The sequence below is a fragment of the Talpa occidentalis genome, unplaced genomic scaffold (assembly GCF_014898055.3).
Source record: "Talpa occidentalis isolate TD23 unplaced genomic scaffold, MPIMG_talOcc4v2.1 talOcc4.3, whole genome shotgun sequence".
In the NCBI taxonomy this organism is placed as follows: domain Eukaryota; kingdom Metazoa; phylum Chordata; class Mammalia; order Eulipotyphla; family Talpidae; genus Talpa; species Talpa occidentalis.
In genome coordinates this window covers 30,151,527-30,162,344 of record NW_023603184.1, presented here as the reverse complement: position 1 = coordinate 30,162,344, position 10,818 = coordinate 30,151,527, and positions in this window count along the sequence as shown.

Genomic DNA, 10,818 nt, shown 5'->3' with positions numbered 1-10,818 from the left:
TATTTCTTTTTTCTTTGGACTTTTTCTGAAGTGGGATCATGAAGACAAAGTCTGAATTCTTGAAGGAATCACATCCATTCCAGGCAATGTGCTGCTCAGGGAATCCAGCCCCACATCTGCCCTCTCTTGGTTAAGACTGAGAGGATCAGAAATTGGAGAAGACATATTTTGGAATTTAACATTTTAGAACTTTAATAACGTCAAGAGAATTGATTCAGGGCTTTAATACTTTTTGCATTGTTATTTGGATTTAACTTGCAAGGGGATCTAATTTTTTTAACTATACTTTTTATTTAGAATTTAATCATCGGAAGAAGTCTACTTAATTCAGGTGTGAAACATCTAATTATGTGTTATTTTTGAAGTATCTTTACATTGTCATTCAATACCATTGTAGAAGCTGTGGTAGGTTATAGGCACATTCCAGTCATAAAATACATAACTCGGGTCTGCTGCAAGAAGGATAATGGACTGACAGCTTCTGAATCCACCACTGTATTCACTGAGACCACACTTCCTGCCAACTGTTCCTAACCAATGACTGAGGAGAGTTAGGGTCCCTTAACTGGCTCATTGCAGTGAAATGTAGAAGTCCTCCAGCAAGTGACTCTGACTTGAAGACTGATTCCCCCTCAGCCAACTCTAACATCTCTAGGAGTTGCACTGCACTGCAGGCTGAGATTCTTCCTACTTAGTCCTCCTCCCTTCCTTCTCTTCACAGGTGTCAAATTTGCACCATGGTTTGAAGGCGCTCCTCACCTTCTCCTGTTCCCTCTCCAATCCTTTCACAAGCTGGACTCCTTTCTGAGCATCTGCTTCTCAGGGAGGCCAATTAATGCAATATGTAATTGGAAAGCTTGGCGAGACATAATTTGGGTTGAGAAATAAAATAGGGATTTGATTTTCAGTCTTGGGTACAATGTTGCCTCCAAGTTAATGAATTTAATGTAATCATCTGGCCAATTTCAGAGCACTCTGTGAAATAGGGCAGAAGCAATGCTACTGCCCTGGAGTATATACCAGAAGGACCACAGGGGAGCATGATTAGCAGTGGGGGAATAGCCTTATGGAAATGAGAACAGTACTTCCCTAATAGTTTTCTCATCTCTTCCCCACAAGGGATTAGCCACAGCCTGGCTGAATATAGGCTAAATGGTTAAGTCTAATGAATTAAGAAAACAAAAGTCCAAGAAATGTTAAAGGGTAAAACTCACCCCCACTCTGCTTCCATATTCTCTATTTTCCTTGTGGAAGGAGTTTCAATAAAATGATATTCCTACCCACTTTCTGCCAACCCCTCTCAAGGAAAGAAATGTGACTCTTCTTCTTAATGAGGTAGGGAAAAGAATTTAAAAAAGCTTCTCTCAGTCCCGCCGTACCTCATTTTAACTGGGGAACCACAGGATGGGATTCCATCCTGCTTCTATATGCCATACATTTAACAGGGGCAAGATCCTGCATGAGAGACAGCAGGTTCAATAATACTTGATGTGTAGCTGGGGTTCCACAATAGGAAGCCTGTTGTTGCCACACATCTAAGCCACATCTTCGATTTTACCTTTTAACAGTTTAACAGGTGATATTTTGATTACCATCCTATACTGTCTCATAATCAGTTCTGAACTCCAGTATGGAGACAGCACTATTATTTCCTTTTTACCTAGGACAGAACTGGTAAGCCAAGTTACTTTCCCAAGATCATGCAGTTAACAAGGGGTAGAGTTAGCATTCAATCACGAAGTTTAATTCTTAGTCTTTATTAAATTTTGTCCTTTCTTATTCTAATTATTTTTTCATGATGAAGGCTTTTGACATACACAAATTTGAGTGTATACTCAACTAGTAAATACATTTGTAGTGTTGATAAGGTCTGGTCTGTAGTTTTGCATTTATCTTGGATTATTTTTAGACTTTTAAATTGTCACATTTGAAATTTCTCACTGAATGTCTTGCTAACTACTTCAAAAGAAGTGATCTGAAAGAAAATAACTTCTAATTATCTTATTCTTTCTTGTGAATTCTAGCACATAATAAGGACTTTGTCTTTGCCCCACATATTTTCATATTTGCATTGAGGATCTGGACAGGTTTGAATCTAGACATTTGAAATAGCCTGAGCATAATAATTGAGGCAGTAGAATTAAAATGATAATGTATTCATCTTAAAAATCAAGTAAAATTTATCAAACCTACAAATCTATACTTTCCAGGCATGGAATCCATTCCCTAAGCAAGCATTTTATGAATGGTATGTTTCTAGGTACTATGACATACAGCTGACCAAGACCCTGACACTGTCCTTTGACCCTCAAAAGTCACTTTTTCTATGCCTAAATTGGAATTCTCAAGCATTTGCTGATTAATAAAGTTTTTATGATGGTATTGTCAGTTATTGGTTCTGTTTTGTCCGGCTAGTTTTATTATCTATAAAGCATTGGTGATTTGAATATTTTGCTTGAATTAATTTTATAAAAATAAATGGGAGGCATAAACACAAAACGGTAATACATTTTTTCAAGTGAGACAAAAGATGGAAATTATTAGGCATGCTAAAAGCAGCAAATTTTTGTCCTCAATTAAATTCTTATTGGACCTAGACTGCTCCACTGCATTTACTACAAATGCAAGAAACAAACTTTAAATATTTACTCAAAATGCAGCGATGTAATGACAAAAAATAGGTCGCTAAAATTATGAATTTGAAATCAGCATGTAGAAATATCTCATAAATACAAAGAAAAGCATTAGTTCCATAGCTCTGCTGATGGGAATATAGCTTATGGGCTTGATTATGAGGGGAAAAGAAGACTGATGCTTAACTTTCTCTTGAGAAGTCAGCACACACTCTTGTGTTTGATTCTCTAGAAAACCCAGGAAAGGGGGTCTGGAAAGATGGCATAAGAGTGAGGACACCAAGTTCACCTCCACATATTGACAACTAAATCAGGCATAAATAAAGACAATGGTGCCTGATGATGAATAGATAACTACTGAACCCTTCAAGATGGACAACGCAGTAGAGGGGAGTAGGAAAAAATACAATTTTTAAGTGTACTTGTAGCATTTCCTGCACAGTGCAACCTAAGAGAAGGAGGGTGGCTACTAAATAGAGCTTCTCTGCTGCTGTTGACTGAAAGACTCTGGCCCACATCAGGGACTTTAGAACCTGTGGACTGCACCGAAGAGGGGGCATACGTAAAATCGGTGTGCAGGACGGAGGGTCTACCTCTGGAGAATTACAGGGTAGTGGTGCAGAGACCTGTGACAGAATGCCAGAGTTGTAGATCAGTGCTATCAACACAGATCCTGTACTGGTGGACAGCAACTAGGCACCCAGAGTTAGAGTGAAACAGTCTGCAGCCCTGTAGGGGATGTTGAGAGCAGTGGAAAGTCCTGGTGACTGCCCACACAGGGTTTGCAAGGTGGTGGTTGTCGGCTTGAGTCTGGGACACCTAGATGTGAATAGCTGGAACCCCAACTCGTGAGGTGGTCTAGATAGGCTCATCTGTGTCTCCATACAGAAGAGACTAAACTCTCTAAATTGCAAAAAAAGAAGGAAGTGGCCATTCTCTGTACCTTGTGGCCATGTTATGTGACACCCCTGACTTCACACCCACCTGGGGCCAAAGCTGAGATAACAGCTAAATAGTAAAATGCCATTAACCAGAGTTCAAAGCATCTTGAACTCAGCATCAGGAGCAAGTGTCCCCAGAGCACTGGTTCTGCAATCAAAAGGTAAAAGGAACAAACCCCACTGTGAGACTATGCTAACCATAGCTCTCTCTGGTTCTGTATCTATTGACTGGTTGCAGAACCAATATGACAGAGCTGAGCCACCACTGAGAGCTATAACTGAAGCTAGCACAAGATTACTTAGGGTGTTTTAACTTGGGGGCATCCCTGTTTATCCCTCCCCACCACCCATCTAACTCAAGTACCCACCATACCTAAGAAGACTTGAACTCGTATTAGAGTGTACTAGCAGCCACCTCACAGTACCCCACCACCCAGCTCCTGTCTCCTACCCCCTGCCGGCACTAGCGCTCTGCTCATCTGAACAGGTGCAGAGGCAACAGTCTGAAGCAGTAGACAGCTAAGGAGTCCAGGCCAATAACCTTGGATTATAGCCTGCAATTTGTAATTGTAACACAAAGCCAGTCTGTGGAGAGAAGAAAAAAGCTCCTTATACCAACCCATAAAAACTGAAAAGGAAGCGACAGAGGGACATGCCACAAATGATGGGACAAAAAAAAACCCATGAGACAAGTCTCAATTCAGCAGAACCACAACCTTGACAGGTGAAGTCAGCTGATTGTGCTCTGGTGGGTGTGAAGCCTAAAGTCTTGCATCTGTAGTTGGGAACCAGTGCTCCACACATACAGTAAGAGGCTTTACTAAATTCTGGGTAGAAATGAAAGGTGGAGAATAGTGACAATTGGGGATGAGAATATCTTTTTCTAACAGCAAACCTTTCACTGGGTTTTCACTCATGTGTGAAGCTAATTGGATTTTCAGTCTCATTTTTCCACTTCCTAAATGTGTGGTCTTGGACTTGTTACCTGAGCAAGTTCACGGATTGAGGGGTAGGACTGCTTGCTTTCACTCTGTGGGGCATCTATAAGTATGCTGAAGTTAGACACTGTCTGACTTTCCTAAAGGGATCACGTAGACAAGATTTTCTGGCCAAGGAGAAATTCTCTGTACTACTTTTATTGAGTTTCCATTCCCCAGAGTTATCAGCAATGCAACAGATGAGTCTGACAGGGTCTATATCTTCTCTAAACTATACCTAAAGGCTCTCAGGAAAGAGCACAGACAGCTAACCTTATGTTTTAAAGTGAAGGGAGAACAGACATTACAGGTGTTAAGTGGAATTTTTAAAAATTTTGGTTTTAACATCCTTGTTTATTTTTTTTTACAATATATGATTTCTACCCTCAGGTGTGGTCACCATAGTTTTCTCATCACCAAAGCACCAATAGTCCTCCACTACAGGCCACTGTGTTCACCTCTGCCCCCATCCCACCACCGGCCCATTTTCTACTCTTCTCCTCTCCTGAATGTCTCAGGTCTACTGAACTAGACTCAGGGACAGGGCCTACCCGGTGGTGCAGCGGTTGAGCGCTCGGCTGCGAGATTGCCTACAGCCTCTGCAGCGCCGGCTTGATCCCCGGTCGCCGACGAGGGTTCCACATGGCACGCAGACCTCTCCTGCCATGCCCGCTGCTCTCCCTCAGCAGTGTCCTCTGTCTGTCTGCCTGTTCTGCTCCCTGCTCTGGCTCTGGTGAATTCTCTCACCCTCCCACACTTCTGACTATACCCAGTGCTTGTATAAATAAATAAATAAATCTTTAAAAAAAAAAAAAAGAAAAAAGACTGAGGGACAATCCCATAGCTGGGCATTTAAGCAGATGAGAAGCTAGTTTAGGAACAAGAAGAGTCCCTAAAAATCCTCAGCCACCATAGTTTGGAAATCTTTAGTATTACACCACTGATTTGACAGCTGCTCCCTTCATATCTGTTTCCAACATGAGTTCCACTTTTGCCAATTTAGGCAGTACTCTTGAGCTGGCAACCAATCCATCTCTTTTGCAACACCCTATGAAAACTGCACGCGTAGCTGAGGCACAGCCCCTGATTCCTGAAACAGTCCACTGACAACTACCTGAAACAGACAGCCATAGATGAAATTCTGAAACCAAATAATGCATGCCATAGTTCTATTCACAGGAAATGGTGGTTTACTTCCTTATCTAAAATTTAATCCCTTTAATATACCTCCCAAGATACTGGATTAAAAAATAAAAGCACATATGAAAATTAAACAGAGAATAATAAGAACTATACAAAAATGGAAAGGAAAGCCAGAAAGAAAACACCTTTGTACATTTCTTCAGCCCATGATAATTATATGCATGTAAGATATATGTACTCTTTTTTTTTTTTTTAAGATTTATTTATTTATTTATTTATACAAGCACTGGGTACAATCAGAAGCGCAGGAGGGTGAGAGAATTCACCAGAGCCAGAGCGGGGAACAGAACAGGCAGACTCACGAAATACACTGCTGAGGGGAGCAGCAAGGCGTGGCAGGAGAGGTCTGTCGGGCCATGTGGGACCCTCACCGGTGGCCTGGGATCGAACTGGCGCTGCAGAGGCTGCAGGCAGCTTCGCAGCCCAGTGCTCAACTGCTGCACCACCAGGGGAGGCCCAGATATATGTACTCTTAAATAACATCGATCGCAACTAGAATCTAATATTGCACTATGGAAAACAATTCCAAATAAGTAAAAGATATCATGTTATAGTCAATATATGTAATAAAGCTCTTCTTTCAAAGATAAGGAGATCTACAATTTCAATTAAGAGAAAATCTGGTAGTCTCAATCTCATTAAATAAATACTAAACAAATATTTACTAAATATTGGGTGAAAGGTACACTAAATTATTTTTTGCATTGACACATAGGTGCCTTCATCTAGACATGAATGAAATACAAAACTGAATACTCTCCCCCTTCCCTGCGCCATGAATTTTCTGAACCCATTAATGTCTTTGATTTGAAGAAGAACGGAATCTCTTCATTTGGCCTTCCTCACTGCTGCAGTTTTCCTTTCAAATGTTCAGACTCTGACCTGCAAAAATACATGGAGGGGGGATGTATGGAGTCCTAGCTTCTATGTGTATCAATTGAAATGTGTTGGCTACAAATAACAGAATTTTTTAAAAATGACTTTAGTAATAAGAAACGTTTATTCTCGGGCCTCCCCGGTGGCGCAGCGTTTGAGCACTGGGTTGCGAAGCTGCCCACAGCCTCTGCAGTGCCAGTTGGATCCCTGGCCACCGGGCGAGGGTCCCACATGGCGCACAGACCTCTCCTGCTGCCCGCTGCTCCCCTCAGCAGTGTACTTCGTCAGTCTGCCTGCTCTGCTCTCTGTTCTGGCTCTGGTGAATTATCTCACCCTCCCATGCTTCTGACTGTACCCAGTGCTTGTGTAAATAAATAAATAAATAAATAGATAAATAAATAAATAAATAAATATTTAAATATTAAAAAAAAAAAAAGCAAGAAAGAAATGTTTATTCTTTCACATAAGAAGCCCAGATGTGGAGGCTGGGTAAGTGATGGTTCTTCCCATTTTTCTGTTCTCCCATTTTTCTCATTGTTAATGTTAGCTTTATCCAGTCCCACCCATCACATCAAACACAATACTTCCTTCTATGTGTCTCTTTTCCATGAATAAGCAAACCTTTTCCAGAAGGCTTTAAGTAGATTTGCCTTGATATCCCACTGATTTGAACTGCAAAGGGTGACCTATTCATTTTTACACCTTCCACAAGTAAAGAGAATGACTGATTTAAAGAAGCAGGGTGAATTACAAGAGGAAACATGGAGTTCTACTAGAAAAAGAAAGAAAAGAGATCTTGAGTAGATAATCCCAATGTCTACTTGCCCATTGAGGATCTGCAGGTTCCTGGGTTAGAGGCCAAATTTAAATTTCTGCTGCTCTGTTTACTCAGGCCCATATACTGAACAGTTACAGATGTTGCTGAAAGAAATGTACATTTTTACCCTTTCTTACTAGAATTTTTGTCTGTCTTTTCCTCTCTCTTCCTCCCCTCTCTCTCCCTGGAACTTCTTCCTCCTCTATTACTTTTTTGGCAGTAACTCTGAACTGCCTTTGCTTTCCCATTGAAAAGACTATTGCACATCCCACTACATCCCTAGTATTAGGCCTCATGGGGTTACAATGGAGCCCTGTTACTAACCTATAAATACAGCTTCATCAATTTCCCAATCAAATGAGCTAGAAACTTTATGGCAGCATTTCTAAAATGTATCCAAAAAACTATAGGGATATTTCACAAAAGAAAAGATGATTCTATAATCAAGTAAGCTTGGGCAATGAATGAATCATATATATCTTTTCTCTTGTAAACTAAATCTGAAGGCTCTAAGAAGTTAAATAAACTGCAGAATGAGTTCTGGGGTCAAACAACCTGTGTTCAAATCTGTGTTCTACCATTTTCAAGCTACACAAGCTCTTTAAAACCTCTGTTTGATTTGAGATACTCGAATCTCCCTTACTTTACCTTGTAGATGGAGATTGTTTATTGAGTTTTGTATCCACCACATAGAGCTTTGAACTTAGCAGGTGCTGCATAACTGTGTTGATCTGGATTACTCTGCTTTTGATAAAGGAGCCTTTCCATATCAAGTATCTGTTTTGTGATCTTAGCTGTTGATGCACTTGTGGGAAGTAAATAAGATACTTCTAAAAAAAAAACCAAAAACCTCAGTTTTGTCCTTTGAACTAAGGGGACTCTAATGATACTGTTTAGTGAGGGCTAATATGAGGAGGAGGTGAGATAATCCATATGAATCCTTTAGCACAACTTTTCATTTACTTACTGAATATTTATTGACAACCTACTATGTGTCAATGTCTCAGGTCTCTAGAGCCTACATTCTAGTGGAGGAGGGAAGGGACAGAAAAGAAGCAATAAATAGAATTATTTCAGATAATAATGAGTACCATGAAAAAATAAAACATGCTGATATTATGAAGAATAACTAGGATGAGACTGGCTACTTTAGGTAGAAGGGTCAGGAAGGTATTTAATCTGAACCTGAGATAAGAGAAGGAGATTGCAGGCCTTTATCCATTCATTCAGTCATTCATTCAACAAATGTTTCTTGAGTATTTACTATGTGCCAAGACTGTTTTACACATAGAAGACAGGGCAATAAACAAAACTAGGTTAGAATATCTGTCCTAATGTTGCTCACATCCCAGTGCAGGAAAACAAAAACAAAAAGGGAAATGTATGGTGTGGTAAATGGTCATAACCACTACAAGGAAAAGCAAGCAATAAAAATGGAAAGAATATTTTATTTTAACTTTAAATTTCAAACAGTTGCAGGTATCTCTCAAAGAAAAGGTGTCAGATAAACACTGGAAAGATGTGGAGAAGTAAGTCATGCAGAAATCTGGACAAAGAGAATTCTAGGTGGGGAAAAAACAGCAAGTCAAAAGTCCTGGGGCAAGATGGTATCTGACATATTCAAAGAAGAAACAGGGAGCTAGAATGCCCAAGGAAGGAGCAAAAAGGAGGGTGGTTGTGTTTGGGCTAGGACATCAATATTTTTTAAAAGCCCTCTGGATGATTCCAATGTGACTAGGGTTAAGGACCATCTTATTCAAGTATGTGGGAAATCAGAGAGCCAAGGTGAACAGGATAGGACATAAGGTAAGCAGGAGGAAGAAGGAAAGAAAGGGGAGGTTTCTGCACACATATCAGAGGCTGGGTTCTCGGGTGCTCTCTGTAGAATGATAGTAACATTTTAGCTCCCTTTAGCCCTTGAGAAGAATAAGATCCTCTACCTGTATATATATGTATACACATATATGTACATTTTTATGTTTTACCTCTTAAATCATCTTTATGGAGATGAAGAGAAGGACCTGTTGAAACAGAAAAAAGGCGGCCTAACCTACGTGGCCTTGGCTCCTGGATTAGCAGGGAAAGAACAAGAGAAAGGTAGCTGGGTAAACAACAAGGGAGCCTAAGTAAGCTTGGAAACTGGACAATTGTAAAAAAAAAAAAAAGCATCTGTAATGCAATGTAAAATGTTAATTGACACTCCTCAGAGAACTGACACCTGTACTGTCCAACTACAATATGCCCTCTGCAGAGTACAAATATCTTCTGTAACATACTCCCCACCCCCAGCTATTTCAAATCTCACTCTGGGGGTTATGGTGGTATGTAAGGTTGGCTGTCCCTACAAAATGACCCCAGTCCATTTAACTACGTGAAAGGAGACAGAAAAACTAACATCTGATTCCTTGTCATGGGACCCTAGTTTGGCTTAGTGCAAATGCCAGCTGGAGGTAGAATAGGCCCAAGGGCAGAGGCAGAATGGCATATGAGGAAGAGAACCAAAGGTCAGCCACAGAGCAACTGTATCACAGGTGAGATCTGAGAAGAAACTGCTGCACTAAAAGCAGGAAGCAAACAGAAGTTCAGGAGTCAGAGGAATGCAAGAACATCAGGACAGGAAGGGAAACCTAGCTTTGGCTGTGAATGAGTCCAGGGTCCCTGAAGCTCATTCTTGTTGGGAGCTTGTCTAGGGTGTTTCCAGAGTGCTTGAGTGAACAGGAAGGAGTTAGGAAGCATAAGGTGGGGCAGTCTTTAAAAAAAAAAAAATGGGAGGGGCCAAATCATATTATCATACAACCTATTAATTGATTCTTATTTCGATAACCTTGAGCTGTCCAGAAGAGGTTACATGAAGGTATTTAAATGTAGCATCTCCCATTTTAAAAATAAGAAATGTATGCAAAACATTTTAGAAAAGTCTGTGAGGAATATGGTTAAAAAGGAAAAAGGGAGTGGAGTTTACCCTTGAAAGGAAAACCCACAGCCACCGGGAAAATTCACATATGTGTAATCCCACATTGCTCCCATAAATCCAGGTAGCCATGGGAGTGATTTGGAGAAGTAGAATACATTTTTAGCTTTAGATTACTCTATTTCACTCAGCTACGGTGACAGTTACTTCTCCCTTCATTCTGGAGTTGTGAAGTATATTAACATTCTACATAGCTTTGCTCAATTTAGAAATTTTGAAAACTCACCAGGATGGCATAAACCATGTGCTTATTTGCTAATGGCCAGGAGGCTGTGACAATATATTGGCACCGCTGGGCCCAATCACCAACCAATAGGATAGAGGACCGTTTAGGGGGGGTTGGAGGACAGAACCCTCAGACCGTATGGAGCAGGAAAGGAGTGCCCCAAAGGAAGAGGCT